Raw genomic sequence first — 18357 nt, 5'->3', positions numbered from 1 at the left:
AACTATGAAATTAATTTTTTCTCTTTTGAAAAAGGAGCTTTCATGTTAAATTAATTAATTCAAAAGCATGTCGTAATTGCTTTCTTTCGTGTAGCGAATGAAAAATGTTATCTTAAACATAATTCGTACTGAGTACTTACCAGTATTTAGTGGCTGCTTCTTCTTATAATCACGATCTCATCTGAAACAATGCAACTTTTATTTAAAAAGGTGTAAAATGATCAGAATAATTTGTATAATATTATGTCATAACTCATAAAGAAGAATCACCAGAGTAAGATATTATACGAGTAAGGTAATTTGTTAATCGTTTCATTTACTTCCACAATTTAGTTAAATTATGTTAGCGTGATGAGTATTATAGTTTATTATTTACGTGGGAGAGATAAGCTTCGGCTCGAATGGGCCGACTCGACCGGAGAAATACCGGCGTTAAACAGCGCTTTCGCTGTGTTTCTCCGAGTGAGTGAGTTTACCGGAGACCCAATCCCCTACCCCTTTCCCTATTTCCTTCCATACTCTTACCGGCAACCGGCTTTTTAAAAAGCCGGCATCGCACTTGCAGTTCTTCTGATGCTGCGAGTGTCCATGGGCGACGGAAGTTGCTTTCCATCAGGTGACCCATTTGCTGATTTCATAAAAAAATGTGCAAGCCAATGATTTCAAAACTAATCATAGTTGATACAAACATTTGACAAACAAAATGCCTAAAATTTATTTCTTCTAAAATAGGCATGTTTAATGTGCAACCTGAATTACTCTAATAACTGTTAGCCTCAACATATTTCCTCTAACATTACATATTTGATATTATACTAAGGTGGTAGCAGTCAGCTAATACTAGTCAGCCTAAGGCAAATTATACACATTGCATAGCACACATTTGTAGCGGATTTCCAGTCGAGAGGCTCAGCAAATAAAATATGGTCGGGTGGCCGCCCGCCCGCCCACAACATCGCCGCCCACGTCACGACATGATCGTGGTCGCACGCCTCACCTGCTCACTAGTCAACTGGCTAATACAATCAGGCTTAACGGAAATTCATAGCATAGAATATGGAGTATAAGTATTTTGCGTAAAAGTTAATACTGAAGGGGGAGATATCAAATATTCGCTTTGCAATATTTTCTTTTCTGTTATTTTCCGAGTATTCTTCAGGTTATTGAAATAAGTGCGTTATTACTGACGTCTAATGAAATATTCAGGGCGTCTTTAAAAGCTCACAGGGAACCTTAATGATTCAAAAATCTTTTCTACTCTCGCTGTCTTCTGTTGTATTATACCTCTATATATCTACTTTGTAGGACATATTCGGTCTTACTACAAAAGATTTAAGAGTCCGTATACGAAATTTTGCCGATTTCGCTAATTAACAGACGTGATTTAACAGTTAAAATACAGTATCTCTATAAGTTTTAATGCGCAACATGTAAGATCATTTCAATTATTATCTAATGTTGGAGGTATATTTTTGATTTTGAAGTATTTTTAAATAATCCAACTCAAACCCGCGACAGTTTTGTGATATTTGCTGTAAAAGGTTTAGAATATCACCTGTTTATGGATTGTATTGACGTCAAAAAAATACAATGTACTGTTGAGAAAGTCGACAAACTAAACCCTTTTTTTTTTAAAAAAAAAGGATATGGACGAACAGTCCATAGACAGCCCCAATTTTATAATAAAAAAAAAAAAAAAAACAACCTAAATCTCACATTAGCCTTGCGGCGAGTAATATAATGTGAGATTTAGGTTGTTTTGAATCGTGTTTTTTGGCACAATTTGTTTTTTTTTTCTTTTTTCTGGAATTGGATAGAATTTTATCTATATAGATTATTTCTATCGTTTTCTTCAAAATTTCGGAAAAATTTCGTATACGGACTCTTAAGTTGATTAGAAAAAACTCAGTACGAAATGGTGTCAAAACAACTGTTCAATAGATGTTTAAATCTTTTGTGGTAAGACCGATTATGTTTAAGACGTAACATTGTAGTTTGTTGGCAGTTGTAAAATTCTTAATTATCTAGATATTTTGATTCGAGCGCTTTCTTCATAAACATCACATCTACCCAGATCGAAGATTGGATGGTAAAGTTTGGTAAGCTATAATGTATCAGCTCGACGTGTACTCGTAACGCGGAAGTTAAAGCTTGTCTCCGGCGTTGTTAATGGGTAAACAATAGTCTGGCCATCCAGAGTCCACCGCAGATGAATAAAACATCGCATGTACCGGACACAGCACATAAACTTTACAACCTCGGGCGGGGTCACGCGGGGTCACGTGGGGTCACATGTCATGTATAATTACATATAAATGCGATCGTAAAAGTTAACGATTGTGAATCTGTTTGTCTACATCCGTGGCGCTCTCCGAGTTTCTTGACTGCTAAGTGCAGGTGACTGAACTTTTAGGTTCTATTGTCTTTTTTTCTCTGTTAATAAGAGTACAAGAAAGATAATAAATAAGCTATGTTGTGTCAGATAGGCATGTTAGAGGCTGCACCTGTCTCTCTCTAGTCGTGTATATTGTATTAGCTTCGAGCTAACTCTCGGTAAGTTGACAACTTGACACACGTTTGTACTCTATAAAAAATTGTCTTACCTCTGAAACCAGAATGGGAGCTATTACTTATTAGATATTTTAATCAAAACATTGGTTAAAATGCGGTTTGGAACGTAAGATTAAGATTTAACAAGAAAGTTAAGTTTGTATATCGCAGGCTCGCTCCAAGCGATGCTTAATTTATTAATACGAGTTAAATTTACCTAATTATCGTCGGTTTGTTCGTCAATTACCGAGGTGTCGGCGCCCGGGGGTAGACCCCTGGCGTGATTCAACATCGTCCGCTCCAGTACACACCTTGGGGTCACAATTTAATTATCAAAAGTTACCTCCGGCCGCCTCCGGGAAATCAAAATGGGAGTTTACTTTTTCTTTGTTAAGATAATAGCACTCACTCGGAACACTTTCCTTGTTATTTTTTGGTTGAAAAATTCATGTGTTTAACTTCCTCTATGATTTTAAGAAGCTTCACTTGAAAATGATTTCATGAAATTATTAAATTGAATTTAATTATTTCATAAAATCATTTTCAAATTACTATTTTTTTTATTTCATAATCAAACATTATTCCCAAAAGTTGTTTCTTTTTCGCAAGAATTAATAAGAGTTTCATAAGCATAATTTGATTACAGACGATACCCGAGTTGATGCGGATTACGGATGGCCGACAAAGGAAATGGGGGTGAAAAATGAAAGTGAACCGACGGGCGGCGAGCGGCGGGCGGCGGCGGGCGGCGGCGGGCGGCGCTGGCTGCGGCCCAATTTGGTCAATCTCTGGCCAATAACTCGCGGCTAAGCCCCGCTCTATTTCCCCGACAGGACCATCGGTAAGTATTACCGCTGTTGTGCCTTGATTGAACGATACAGCCTAAAGGAAATATGTGATATAGAAATCCGAGACGTAACTTTTTTAGTTTAGGACGATAGTTATTAGTTAAAGGTTTGTTCAACCGTAACAGTTCGACTGACTGATCACTTGTTTTGGGGCTTGATAGAAAATGGGAAGTATTATCCATTTTCTTCTAAACAGAAGAAAATTAAAGAAAATTATTAAAATTACAGATTTAGGACGCAATGTATAGCTAAAGTTAACGTTCAAAGAGACTTAAATTATTATCTCAACAACCACCCAAAATAAACAGCTACTTACTTCAAACCTAAGCGATCTTTACATGTCCAAACTTCACTGGACCTAGCATCTATAATGTAGTATAGGTACCGAGAGAAGGCATCTATTTAAATTTACACAACACCTCCGAACGTCATTACTCAATGACATGTTGATGTTTGTCGGAGGAAGTGTGATCAATCTACGTTTGGTCCCCCCCCATCCGCGTGGAGGGACCTCCCCCCCGTACACTTGACCTCAGCTGATTTATTGCCCGCGGACCAGCGCCTCACGTGACACTGATTTAAGTTTGGTTCGCCGCCACAACAACAGTTTATACTATGTTTAGATTTAATCTTATTGATTCCGAATTAAATTAAGGAAAGGGTAATGGTAAACAACATGGTTTAAATTTCTAATATGACCATATTTTAATACCTCAAATATAATGTATTTATTAGATATGTACATACTATAAGAACTATCGAGTCGAATGTCATATTATTTTTGTTTTTGTATTAGCCAAAATGTTTTTAAAACTCGACAGTTAAATTAACTAACTCTGAGTAGCACAGCCGTACTACACTTTATGAAATTGAAATTGAATGAGTTCCTCTAAACCACCTTACAAGTTGTACGAGTTAGCTTCGCCGGTAAACCAACAGTTATCTAATAATATGTACGCCAGATAGTGTTATCGCGACGTGTGTTATCGCTTAATTATGGCGAAAAGATTTGAGTAACACTTTGGTAGCGAGTGTCGACACGTGTCGATAACTTTGGTTTGTGATTAAAAACAGGTGGGGTAAGAGAGACATACACACACAACTTTAGCCAGTAATCCAACTAAGCGCTGAAAATTTATTGGAGTAAATATATATATTTATTGGAGTAAATATATATAACGGATACTAGAATGCACTGATTTCATCCCAAGGTATTCCAGTGCCCGTTTCCTTTACTTCAGTAGAAATCCAGATTGGATTTGATAACTGGATTGGAATAATGTAAACTGCCGTTATAAAATAATAACGTCAGATGAGAGTATTGTGGTATTATGTACAATCCGAAAAAATATTTTATAAGTTGGTGGTGGATCTAAGTTATCTGGTCGCTCTCAATGGAAACAATGTCAGTCGTGATCTTTTTGCTGGGTTTGATATAACTGTCGATTTATCAGATTATCTGATAGTACAGTTGCTTGTGTTTGGTCATTTTCATGGCTGCCATACATGCTACGGTCTATCGGAGAGATCCCTGAGGATAGACCTGTGTAGTTTTGAGCCTTCGCAGGCAACCGGCGCAAAATCGAAAATCAATTCTTTCGAATGACGCCTGTGCAGGCATAACTTTTGCGTAAGATAAGTCCTACCGACACATTTTCCCAGTCAGTCATTCTCTCATCCTTTTACGCCCAACAAATTTTATAATTTGACCCGCTCCACAATTTAAAAATAGCCCTCATTACCGAGATCCGGCCTTCGATTCCTCATTACAGTAACAGCATTACATTCAGCGCGGTAACACGGTAACGTCGTTACTCAACAAAGAGCCTCGTTAGGAGTTGCCTACTGCAATTAAAATATAATGCCCAACGATTTCCCAAGTAGGGATAAGCCTGACACATCGCTAGAACATTGAAACGTTCTTAGTACAAGTACAACAAAACCTATAGGCGAAAATATTGGTATTTCACGAAACTACCAGATCTGTTTTTAAAAACGACGATTGCTAAGCACTAATCGTTGCTGCTGACTCCTGCTGTTAGCTGACGTTATTTTGCAAGTCATGTCCGAGCATAATATATTATGCTCGCTGTAAAGACGTTAACTTCTGCCGAAAGGCCCCGTCCTTACGCTGGTAAGATAGAAATGTACGCTCAAATAGATCACCTTACGAAATCTTTTTAAGTCGTTCCCAGAATATTTTCGGGTGACAGGATTGAATAATTATAACTCGGAGATATGGATCATTCTAGACTGAAAATATAACATCCGTTATCGGTGGGTATGATGAATTGGAAAGTATCAGAGGTAAAAATCGATAGGACCGGGATACAAAATTTGGTAATCCGTGTTGTGACTCTTTTACTTTTACACAAATAAAATAAAGAGAGATATTTTGTTTGTATGTTTCGATGTTTATATTGAAAAGTTTTTCAAATTCAAGTAAATTTTGAAAAGCACAAAACATAAAAACAAATCAATAGAACGAACATAGGCTTCTTTTAAGGCGGTCCCCCGCCTGTAAGTAAGGAGATGCCTTAATTTACCGCTTTTTAGAGCTTTATAACTTATAATTTGAAAACTACAAAATTATAATAAAAATACACCAATAATCTTCAGTATACGAACATTCCTTTCCAAGTTATTAATTTCCTATTTTTGTTTATTATACTCATGATATCAGCTTCTAAAGTAAAACCAATTTATTAAAATTCAAGCATACATTCAGTATCTCCCTATTATTTATAAATTACTTTTATTCGAAACACACGCCAATATAATTATCTACAATATCATAAATTACATATTCCACGTTTTATTTTTTTAGGTCTATTTTGAACTAAGATAAGTAAAAAATAGGGTTTTGGTACGATCTCGGCAACGCGGCAAATGTATGGTCAAGTTCGTTTGCTCGGGAGACGGCCTTAAGTTATAATCACAGACTTGTCTCGTACAAAAGTTATCAGTTTTGCAGACAGATCGATTAGTCGTAAACTCTATTTTCAATTTTTATTGTCCAATTCTCATGTCATATCTACGATGCTGCATCGATTCCAGTAACATTCGTGCTTGAAGCAACACACGCTTTCGAATTCTCGACTAATTATCTTTCGCAACGAAATCTTTGCAAACAGCCCCGTCAATAGCTACTGATAGATGCAAATCTACTAATGAGATCGATTTTATTAATACTAAAGTAAAGGTTTTGGCGTCGGGTCGGGTCGGGTCGGGTCGGACCTAATTGCGGTCGGTAAGCTCTATTGCAACGTCCGCGGCGAATTTATTGTCGACCCGCCTGAGGTTTAGACTTTAGAGTTTAAATGGCTCGCTTACTTTAATCAAACGTATTTAACTTTATGTTAACTGGTCTAATTTGAAAGCTCGCGTGAATCATCATCGTCCAAAAGAATCAGCAGCAGCAACCACCTGCTTTACTTATCGTCTTCGATACACTTTTCGGACTGAGAAGTACGCTATTTCTTCTACACTACCTTACTACAAGTTTTCAAGTTAAAAAGTAATTTGTCTATCATAAAATAGTCTTATTCTTTTGATATTTCTCTTTAAAAACTCGCATGTAAATTAAGAGATACATTAAGATTAAGAGAAATACCGTGGTTTTACCTTACGGAAATAGTTATTTAAAAGAGCTGCCCTAGTAGACAAGTGGCAAGCGATTATCGTAAACGCTAACAAAATGTATGCGATTTGACTTAAGTCATCGCTTCGCTAGCGAATACTAATGTCAAATCCCATACATTTTGTGGCGTTGGAGTTGGCGTTTACTATAATCGCTTGCCGCTTGTCTAGGCCCTCTGATGATGTTTTGTCAGAATTTGATTATCACAGCGCGCCACACAGCGGCCTCATTGCGGGCTAATGCATATCCAATTCAATTACTCCATGCTATATTACCTCGATTACTATTCATAGAATTAATATTAACTATATTGGTATTTAATTATAGGCCAATAGGCCGAGAGGAATGTCTGTAATGGCCCATAACTACGATGAGCTTAGAATTGCGTTTAATTTTAGTAGGTCACAGCATGTTTACTGAAATATCGACTGTAATATATTATATTGAATTTAATTCGCACGTAGATAATATTATATTATCTAGACAAAATATTTGACGTGCTTTTATACATTGTACCATCTTATTTTCTTAACACTCATTTTAATTTCTGCTTTAACTAATAATCTGCTTTAAATATAGGGCCGACATCAACGAAACCTCATTTAGTATTACGTTTCGATGTTAGAACATAATACAAAAGAAACGACGTGTCCTTCGAATAAAAATATTTCGGAGATATTCTGCGAACATTTGTAAGCCCAGTAAGATGTAAGGTCTGCTAAATGTCAGTAGGATCTCACATCAATTATCGGATCTTTTTTTTATGAAATAAGGGGTCAAAAGAGCAAACTTGTCACCTGATGGAAAGCAACTTCCGTCGCCCATGGACATTGGACACTCGCAGTATCAGAAGAACTGCAGGTGCGTTGCCGTTTTAAGAGGGAATAGGGTAATAGGGGAGGGTAGGGAAGGGAAAAGGGTAGGGGATTGGGCCTCCGGTAAACTCACTCACTCGGCGTGAAACAGCGCAGGCGCTGTTTCACGCCGGTTTTCTGTGAGCGAGTGGTATTTCTCCGGTCGAGCCGGCTCATTCGTGGCGGAGCATGGCTCTCCCACGTCAAAAATCTGATCATTATTGTGCTCAAATCCGAGGACGCTTTATCGATACTTTATTGACGACCTGCAATCTCTCGTTTTAATATTTCAGAGCAATTTTGGTTTTTCGTTAATCGAACCACTTAATGTACAGTTAACGATAAAGTTGTATCCGCGAATATAGAGTTCTAAATATTATTACGATCAAACACAACCTTTACTATAGTCTGAAACTACTTGGCTAGAGATAGAGACTGTTGAGTGTTGCCTCCGTGACAACAACAACTGAACTCGACCCATGCCTCGTAAGTCGTACACATGTACGAGATGGGTCGACTTCAGTTCAGAACATGTTGAGATATTGCTCAACATATTAAAAAAAACAATAACAATAATATTTTTGTTCATAAAAATATATTTTGTTACGTTTTCTATTGTTAAAGGGCGAAAATTGCAATCTGTAGACCGTATCGCTCGCTTTCCAAAAGCATCTTTGTTGTTAAAAATGTAACTTTGAGTTGTAATTACATTGTCTGCTCGTCCTGTATAACAGAGCACCACTTAGGGGATAAGTAACAATTACACCGCTAATTCTCAAAGCAATATGTAATTACGCCATCAAAAGAACTCCCGGGAAAGTTGGATCCTGCAAAATAAGAGTTGTTGGGCCGAAAGGGGTAGCTGATGTACTGGAGCCTGTAGCCGAGATGTTTTCTTTATCGTTTCTTTATAGAATCGCTGATCAACATTTATGGAATTGACATTAGACGAGTTGAACGTCAAAATCATATTAACGAACACTTATGTCAATTCCATACATTTTGATCGACGATTCTATAAGGAATCGATAAAGAAAATGTCTCGGCTAAAGGGTCTAGCTAACCTGCCTCCTGACGAACTTGGGTAGGGGAGGTCACTTAACTCAGTTATTAGTTCGCCGTTGTTGTTTCAAGATTCAATCTTACATTTTCTGTTCATCCTTGTTGAAAGAATATTACAGGTAGCTTTAAAACTTTCTATGTTACGGTTACGTTATTAATTTAACGTTTTGCTTATCAATTCAGGAGTTGGCAAACAAAACCGGTCAAGTCCACCGGAGTGCGAAAGTATTTTTTTCGAATCGTCTTCTCTTGACTAATCTGCTTCAAGCCTTGTTAATAATATTTTCAATCAAAACCAGTTAAGAGAGCGACTAACCCCAAAAATCAAACATCGTCCTTCTCTCTTCACACTCACGCCCGTCTTTCATATGCCAGGTGAAAAAGGACGGCGCGGAATCATCGCCAAATTAGTATTTTCTCAATAACTCGATAAATATACAACATTTTAAAAATCCGCTAGGTCGATCTCTCAATGATAGAATTTTATACAATGTGTTAAAATATTAACTTAGTTTAATGCACGGTTATGGCAATAAATGAAAAATTCGTGAAGATTAGATGCATCTTTGTGATTTTTTTCTATCGAGAAAATTTTAAGATATCGTGTTTTTGTTCAGATCGAATTCTCGGAAATATATAGTAGCATCTAATTTTAGAAAATGAAACAATACGGGGCTTATTTTCAAGTATAAAAATGAATTATAAAATCGACGCTTTAGGGTTAGTCGGCCCCTTAAGAAGGCTTTAAAAAGCTCATTTCAAACAACCCTGGATTAGTTTAGTAGTAGTAGTTGATACTAGTTTTTAGCCACTGTGTAATTTTTTTCCTAGACTAATCCGGTTCTGTTCGCCAGCTCCTCAATTATGATGAAGCTATAAAAAACTAACTTCATTTATTATATGATTTGATTGAGTACACGGTGATAATAATATATCCGAAGTAATTTCTAAAAATGCTTCAATTTTACGTTAAAAGAATGCTGAAATTTTCGTCTCTCGAAATATCAAATAATTTACTCGTAGTCCCAATAAAACATTAATTAATATTTCTTTAATTACATCAGTCATAATGAGTGTCGGTCGGACACGACTCTTCAGATTACAGACTACGAGCCGCTCGGCGAGGACTTCCTTTCTTTTGACGCTCGCTTTGATATTTGTTTTTAAAATTTTATTGGCGAAAAAATTTTATGGACCATTTCGGGGCTGGTAACGAGCGATTCCGGGAATCCCTGGCCCATCTTCTCGCGTCGATAGCCGCACTCTACTCCCCCATCGCTCGCCCGATACATAAAGTGTTCGGGGGGATAAAATCCAGGGGCGCGCAGTAAATTGATTCATCAGCAATGAATATTTTGTGCCGTCGTAAACGGCGCGTACGGGCCGGCGTTACGGGCCGTTCCGGGCGGTTACGCGTGATGACTGCCTTATATTTTACGATTTGTTTTCATTTTTTGATAGTTTCTTGTGAATAGTTTGCTCGTGTTTAACTCATTTAAGTACTAATAAAAAAGTGTCGAGGTCAAATATCGTTCTGTCTAGCCCTCTTTACGCCGAACGCGCCAAAAGGAACTTCGTTCCAATACATAAAAACAAAAAGGGTGCGCTATGGTGCGCCATGACTGCCGACTGCATGAGTTTACAGCAAGATGGCGCGCGAAGTTTGTTTGTCAGTGCCATTAGAATTTAACGAAATTCTTCAAAATCTGAATTTTGCGGATATATGTTATCGACTTGAATTTTTTTTTTATTCTCTATTATTTATATAAGGTTTCGATCGACTCTATCGTACCCCTGGAAGAAATTATTAATATAGATTTCGCGAACAACGTGTAATTAAGGCAAAATTCCGGCTCACGGCGGCACGTGTCCCGTGAAACGGAGATTATAATCACGGTCATTAGAGCTTACACGCGCTAATTAAGATATTAATTATTGTGCTCATTTGGCGAGGTTATATCTTGCGTGGCCCGCGGCGGTGTGGCGACAATGTGCTTGACCGGGACCGGGATGTCGCGGTTACGGTACCGGGATTGCAGCCCCGGGACAAAATATAGACCCGGAATATCGGAGAGACAATAATTGGATACCAGCCCGCTAATCCATAACTAATATTCTAAATGCGAAAGTGTGTCTGTCTGTTACCTCCTCAAGCCCAAACCGCTGAACCGATTTTGTTGAAATTTGGTGTGGAGATACGTTGAGTCCCGAGTAAGGAAATAGAGTACTGTATATCCCGTAAAATGTACGGTTCCTGCAGGATGAACGAATTTTGGTGCAACATAGTTGCGGGCGTGATGTAGATGAATATAATATACCTGATAATTACTGCTAGAGCTCAGAGACACGTTGTTCAAAAAATATGCCTAATTACATGTGTATTGTGCAGGTCTACGCATGACACCTACATTAGGTTTGCAGCGCACAACAGGCACTTAAGTCGAGTGGATCCGACCGTCTTTGTATGGCGGCCGGGGAATGTATGAAATGAGATAATTAACGCTCATCCACGAGTAAGTATCAGCCTTGTTCTGTTTCCGACTAGCGCCAAATTAATTTATATATATATATATATATATATATATATATATGTATATATATATGAATCTCGGAATCGGCTCCAACTATTTTCATGAAATTTTGTATATTAGGTATTTAGGTTTCGGGGGCGATAAATCGATCTAGCTAGGAATCATTTTCAGAAAATGTCTTTTTATTCGTGTTTTATCGATAATCGATAAACTGAAAAAATATGACTCTTCTTGACATCTATTGGCGAATAATAACACTATTTTGTTAGCAACTAATTGTTTTAAGGACCAGCAGATGGCGTTATTAAGTAACAAGAAGTCAATGAGTGTTTGCTATACCGAGCAAAGCTCGGTCATCCAGGTACTATTAATATTATTAGGAAAAGCGTCTTTACAAATCACACATTAATTTCCTCTGTCAGTCCTAATCCAGTACAAACTACAATCAGAGATCCTTGATATTATAATATTTAGTGATATTATCATTAGTCTCGCTAATCCCACGAGCGTCGTGTTTGATATTCAGCGATCATTAGCATAATAACCGACTGTATCGACCCACGGTAATCGCGGCTTTAATCTTGTGTGACCACACTCTCAAGTCAACCGTGAGTGACTGACAAAACATTTTTAACTCTAAATACAAGCATGTAAAGTTCATTTTGAGTTGAACAGTGCAAAATCATCACAGACTTTTAACGACAGATTTTAAACTTTAATATATAATTTTAGAGTTGCTTTTGCGTTGGGTAAAGCCACGATACCATAAATTCCACTAATGTGATAGTAATATGAGGTGTTAGCTCGGAATTATATTCGTGGAGCGCTCTTCAGTCTCGTGAGGTCTGGGAGACAACATACGCCCCGAGAAAACTGTCTTAAGGAGATCTTGACAGTGCAAGCTGCTATAATCTTCTCTCTGATCATAAGTCAAAGTCTTCACAAGTCAAACCTTGGAAGATTCGGCGGCTTACGGAAGTGCTTTACGCAATTTAATTTAATGCATGAGTTTACAGAATCAATTCATGAAGCACACTTTAAGCTTTAAACATTTTGACAAGCGATACCTTTTTTAAACTTTAACAATTTATTCTATCGAAACATTTCTTCAGTACGAATCGTAAAGACTTACTGAAATTACTTTCCTAAAAACAGTCAAAGATTTCAGCCAACAATTTTGCAAGATTTCCCATAATACTTTCCATTCACAGCATCCTTACAAATACTTATTGAAAAGATTTGTTCACAAACCGCACCTTGTTTGTTCGGTCGGTAACACGAGGCCGTAGAACAAACTGCTAACTCCGACCGAGTTCCGGCTCCGGCCGCTTGCACGACTTCGGCAAAATACCCAATATATAAATATCGAACTTCGCCTCCCGTAGGCTCTGTTATAAACTTGGTGCAACTTCGCTTATGAGACAAATAAACTATAGCATATTGAAGTTATATTGAGTTCAGACTTCATTGTTTATTTTGTTGCATAAGATCTCGTAACTCGGTTTAGAAATTGACTTTGTAGTAATGTTTCAGTCGCGCCATAATGTTAGTGAAGTATTGTTTCATAAAATAAAATAAATAAAAAATGTTTTATTTCTGAGTAAATTTGAATCAATTTTTTTCAGAATGTCTACCTGATGCCTGCCACCGGTTCGGGAACTACCCCGGCGAGAAGAACCGGTGTAAGAAACTCGCACGGGTCCCACTTTTTACCAAAAAAGTGAGAGAAAAATTGTTATTTTTAAAATAAAGTTTACAATTTTGTAACTTAATATTACTTATATACAATGTCAACATACATAATTGTTAGCCATAATATAATAATGTAGAAGTAGACTTGCAAGAAGCCATCCTACTACCAAGATGTGCCATCTTCTATTAAATAATTGACCTTATAATAAGCTTTGGCACACAAACGCTCTTTGACTACTTTTTTAAATTTATTGATGGAAAGATTTTGAACGTTTTCTGGGATTTTATTGTAAAGGCGTATACATTGACCTTTAAAAGATTTACTGACTTTACTAAGTCTGATCACTGACATATCCAGCTTGTGCTTATTTCTAGTATTTCTACAGTGAATGTCACTTTTAACTTTAAATTTATTTATATTTTTTCCAACATATTATATTACATTGTCCAAAATGTATTGAGAAGCAACAGTTAGAATACCAATTTCTTTAAATTTATCTCTCAGAGATTCTAAAGCAGACATTTTATAAATAGAACGTATGGCTCGCTTCTGCAGCACAAATATTGTATTAATGTCGGCAGCGTTTCCCCATAAAAGGAAATCCTACTATGAAAATAACTAAAATATACTAATCGTGCCGTGTCTTCGTCAGAAATTTCTCTAATTTTTCTGACTGCATATGCTGCAGAACTAAGCCTACCTGCTAGATTAGCAATGTGAGGACCCCACTGTAATTTACTATCAAGTGTAATACCTAGGAATACAGTATTATCTACCAAATTCATCTTCTCATCATTTAATAGCACATTGGTTTGGACTTTCCTAACATTGGGCAAAGTAAACTTTATACATTTAGTTTTACTAGAATTTAAAAGTAAGTTATTAACATTAAACCAATGTACTATTTTTGAAAGAGCACTGTTTACCTCGTCGTAGTTCGACTGTTGTCGCTTCACTTTAAAAATAAGTGAAGTGTCATCAGCAAAAAGCACTATCTCATTATTATTATCCTTTACTAGATAAGGTAAGTCATTTATATATATGAGAAAAAGAAATGGGCCTAGGATAGATCCCTGTGGGACACCTAATTCTATTTTGGTTCCATTGGACCTTTTATTTACCTCAACCCTTTGAGTCCTATTTTTAAGGTAAGAAGTCAAAAGGCTGAGAGCAGAGACCTTTATGCCGTAGTGGCGCAGTTTCCTGATCGATGTAGCATGCTCAACACAATCGAAGGCTTTGGAGAGATCGCAAAACACACCTAAGGCATCCTGCGACTCCTCCCAAGCTTCAAAAATACTACAAAGAGGTCCTATACCAGCATCCGTTGTGGATCGACCCTTAGTAAATCCGTATTGGTTATCATGTAGCAAATTATTTGAATTAAAATGCACTAGTAGTAGTTTTAAAATATTTTTTCAAATATTTTACTAAAGGTCGGTAGAATCGATATAGGCCTGAAATTCGTGGGATCCGATTTAGTCCCGGCTTTAAATAAAGGAACAATCTTGCTATGCTTCATTAAGTCAGGAAAAACACCATTTTTATGCAGTCATTAAAAATCATTGCTAGATGAGGAGCTACGATATCAATTATTGATTTAATAATTTTTGTAGACATACCCCAGAGATCAGCAGTATTTTTAATATTCAACAATTTAATGGTATCAATAATATCTCTGGGGTTAATTTCTCTAAACTTAAAATTGACATCACACTCCTTTACATTGTCTCTGAGTAGATTTTCGGCAGCTTCAGGTGAAGAATTTAAATTTTTAGTCGTTGAGACCGGAATGTCAGCAAAAAACTTTTCAAAGACCGTCGCAACTTCTTGATCATTAGTAATCTTTTTTCGGTGGTGATATACACTTTATTAGTCTATAAAATAATTTAATGAAATTTAATTTTAATGTGACGCAAAGGTTTTATAAACCATTCTGACACATAATATTACAAACACAAAATATTACAGTTCAACAACAAGTAACAATTACCTATATAATACTTCCATGGATCTCTCACCCTCTCGCGCGTGACGCGTATTTTACTTAAGTTCTGAGGGGGCTCAATAGCTCCTGTATTTCTACGAGTTTTCAAACTCATGTACTTACTTATTTTAACTTTTTAAATTTTGTACGTATTGTTTGTTATTTTTCTCTGCATGTACTATCGAGGAAGTTGATTCCTAGGCAGATGGGGGACCTACGTACTTTGGTCGCGTTGCGTCAAACCCAGCAGACAAATCACAATTAACTTTAAATTGTCAATCCTCGACCAAATGACGTTGGTCTGTCAACTGCATCAATTTCCTCGATGGTACTATAGCAGTTGCTGTCGGCCACGGCGACAGTCGCCAGTAGCTGGCGCTAACAGGTGATAAGATAGTAGAGTAATTAGTCGCGCATCTCGAGTGGCCGCCGCCTGCCCTGCCCGCCCGCCCCGCGCCGCCCGCCCTATCTGATAAGCCGCGATTTCGCACCAAACTACTAAACTACGTGTGCCAAAATGAACTTTTCAATATTTTAAATATTGAATATTGTATTATTACAGTGCGTAATGTGTTTATTAAGTGTATAGATGAAGAACGAAGTCGATTCTTAAAAATACTAAAGTGGGTTCAGGCTTGAGATTAATATTTGCGACCCGATGAAGTTTAAAGTATAATATACTATATGTAAGTTTGAGAAGCTTAAACATGGGCTTCTGAAACGTAGGTAGCTTAATTGTTGAAAGTAAAGTTTAATTATACACAATCACTTAAGGGGGCGACTAACCCAAAAAGTGTCGATTTTATAATTCATAAAATCGACACTTTATCGACAGTTTAATACTTGAAAATAAGCCCCGAATTGTTTCATTTTCTAAAATTAGATACTACATTATATTTCCGAGAATTCAATCTGATCAAAAACACGATATCTTAAAATATTCTCGATAGAAAAAAAATCACAAATATGCATCTAATTTTCACGAATTTTTCATTTATTGCCGTAACCGTGCATTGAACTAAGTTAATATTTTAACACATTGTATAAAATTCTATCATTAAGAGATCGACCTAGCGGATTTTTAAAATGTTGTATATTTATCGAGTTATTGAGAAAATACTAATTTGGCGATGAATCCGCGTCGTTCTTTTTCACCTGGCATATGAAAGACGAGCGTGAGTGTGAAGAGAGAAGGACGATGTTTGATTTTTGGGGTAAGTCGCGCTCATAATAATCCTTTATACCTCAAAATTTCATTGAAATATTTCTCTCGAAATCTTAATTGTTATTCTGTTTTTCAGACAAAATTTAATTAGCGAGAATTAACTGACGTTACAGGATAAAATACGGTAAATTATAATAACATAATAAGCTTCTTAATAAAAAAATTAAACAGATTTAATTATTTATTCCCTTCTTTCTGAAATGTAATTTCGCTAATAATTTAATATTTTGCAAACCACAAAGGCATTTTTACAGGAAAAAATATTAATAAACATTATTCGCCATCGTCCGACAACTTGTTAAATTAATATGCCATTCTGTTGATACTCGTAATCAAAGGAATAAGAAATAATTTAAGAAAAATACAATAATATTATTTATAACTGTATCGTATTGTATACCTAATTATATACAAAGAAAGGTCTTCATCATATCAGCCTATAGACTTCCACTGCTTTTATCAGGAAAACATATTACAGTGATTTGATTTACAACTTTAAATACTACAAAAACCAAGCAATGAATGCCAAGATGACCGATCTCCTGCTACTCGCATCCAACATGGGCCTGCAACTAACCGGAGATCGTCGTCCCATCTAGTTGGAGGTCGACCTTACACCCTTAAGAAAGGTCTTATTCTCATAATATTATTAAATTTATAATTATGTCAATTCGATTAAAAAGGACCGTAGTAAATAATAATTTATTTAAATACATTATAATTATATACAACAGGCTGTCTAATACAATCTCATACCAATAGTTATGTTGAAGTAAGTAAATAAATCTGCCTTATGGTAGATAATGCCTTAAGGCATTAAGTCCACCTTTGTATATATGTGCATAAAGTTTTTAAAATAAATAAATAAATAAAGCAATCAACCTGATCAATTCCATGTTTGTTCCTATGATTATTTAGTTATTGAGTTATAACGTTACATTATTTCAACTGAGATATTTAATAAACTATTTATTAGCGCTAATTGTATTCGATTTCGACTGACCACAGCCAACAATGTATTTGGCTAATTGTGCACTAATTATGACCCGGTCGTCGTAAATGAACCAGTTGATGTAATTGTTCGAGTGACACCGTTAATTGTACGCTTATTACTGTTATACTACATACAGGGGAGAGCCATGCTTCGGCACGAATGGGCCGGCTTGACCGGAGAAATACCACGTTCTCACAGAAAACCGGCGTGAAACAGCGCTTGCGCTGTGTTTCGTCGAGTAAGTGAGTTTACCGGAGGCCCAATCCCCTACCCTATTCCCTTTCCTACCCTCCCTTATTCCCTTCCCTTCCCTTTCCTAACCTTCCATATTACCCTATTCCCTCTTAAAAGGCCGGCAACGCACCTGCAGCTCTTCTGATGCTGCGAGTGTCCATGGACGACGGAAGTTGCTTTCCATCAGGTGACCCGTTTGCTCGTTTGCCCCCTTATTTCATAAAAAAGGGTGTATTTGAATGCACGAAATTCATGCGCGAGAGACATATCATTCAGTGGGGCTAGTTAATTTGACTAACAATAATATATCATGTCGGTTGTAAATTACTGAAGCAAGGAGCTAATTTGCTTCCCTGTGTCCTTCTCTTCATCGTAAAATTGAAATCGGGCTTTTACTTTTGAAGCTAATTCGATACAAAGAAACTTCTTAGAGCCAGTCCACACGGCGCGTTGCGTCAGCGTTTCGTCGACGCAGCGCTACCGTTGCGTTGTTTTACATAATAACCAAGGTGTTCACGCGGCGCGCTGCGTCGTCGCAACGCACACATGACGGACTGCTGCAGCCCCTGAGACAAAGCGGGAGAGGGTATTGACGTTAGGAGCCTGTACAGATGAGGCGTTTTACGCGCGTACATAAGATACTAGAGTACATAATTATCGGCATCCAGATGCCTACGTGCGTTTTCTTACTAGGGCGTAAAACGCTTGCAATAAGCGGGACGCGCGAGCGACGCGCGAG

General features: G+C 37.0%; 1 protein-coding gene across 1 annotated transcript in view; it reads right to left on the bottom strand.

The window, feature by feature from the left end:
• LOC121731638 (somatostatin receptor type 2-like) overlaps positions 1 to 18357 on the bottom strand; it is a 113597-nt gene that overhangs the window by 58244 nt on the left and 36996 nt on the right. Inside the window, exon 3 of the mRNA XM_042121183.1 lies at positions 141 to 181. The gene's annotated coding sequence lies outside the window, so the exon portion shown is untranslated. The remainder of the gene's footprint in view (positions 1 to 140; positions 182 to 18357) is intronic.

This window comes from Aricia agestis, chromosome 11 (assembly GCF_905147365.1).
Source record: "Aricia agestis chromosome 11, ilAriAges1.1, whole genome shotgun sequence".
NCBI classification, from domain to species: Eukaryota; Metazoa; Arthropoda; class Insecta; order Lepidoptera; family Lycaenidae; genus Aricia; species Aricia agestis.
The sequence above is the reverse complement of the archived record's forward strand: the minus strand, read 5'-3'. Positions and strand labels throughout refer to the sequence as shown.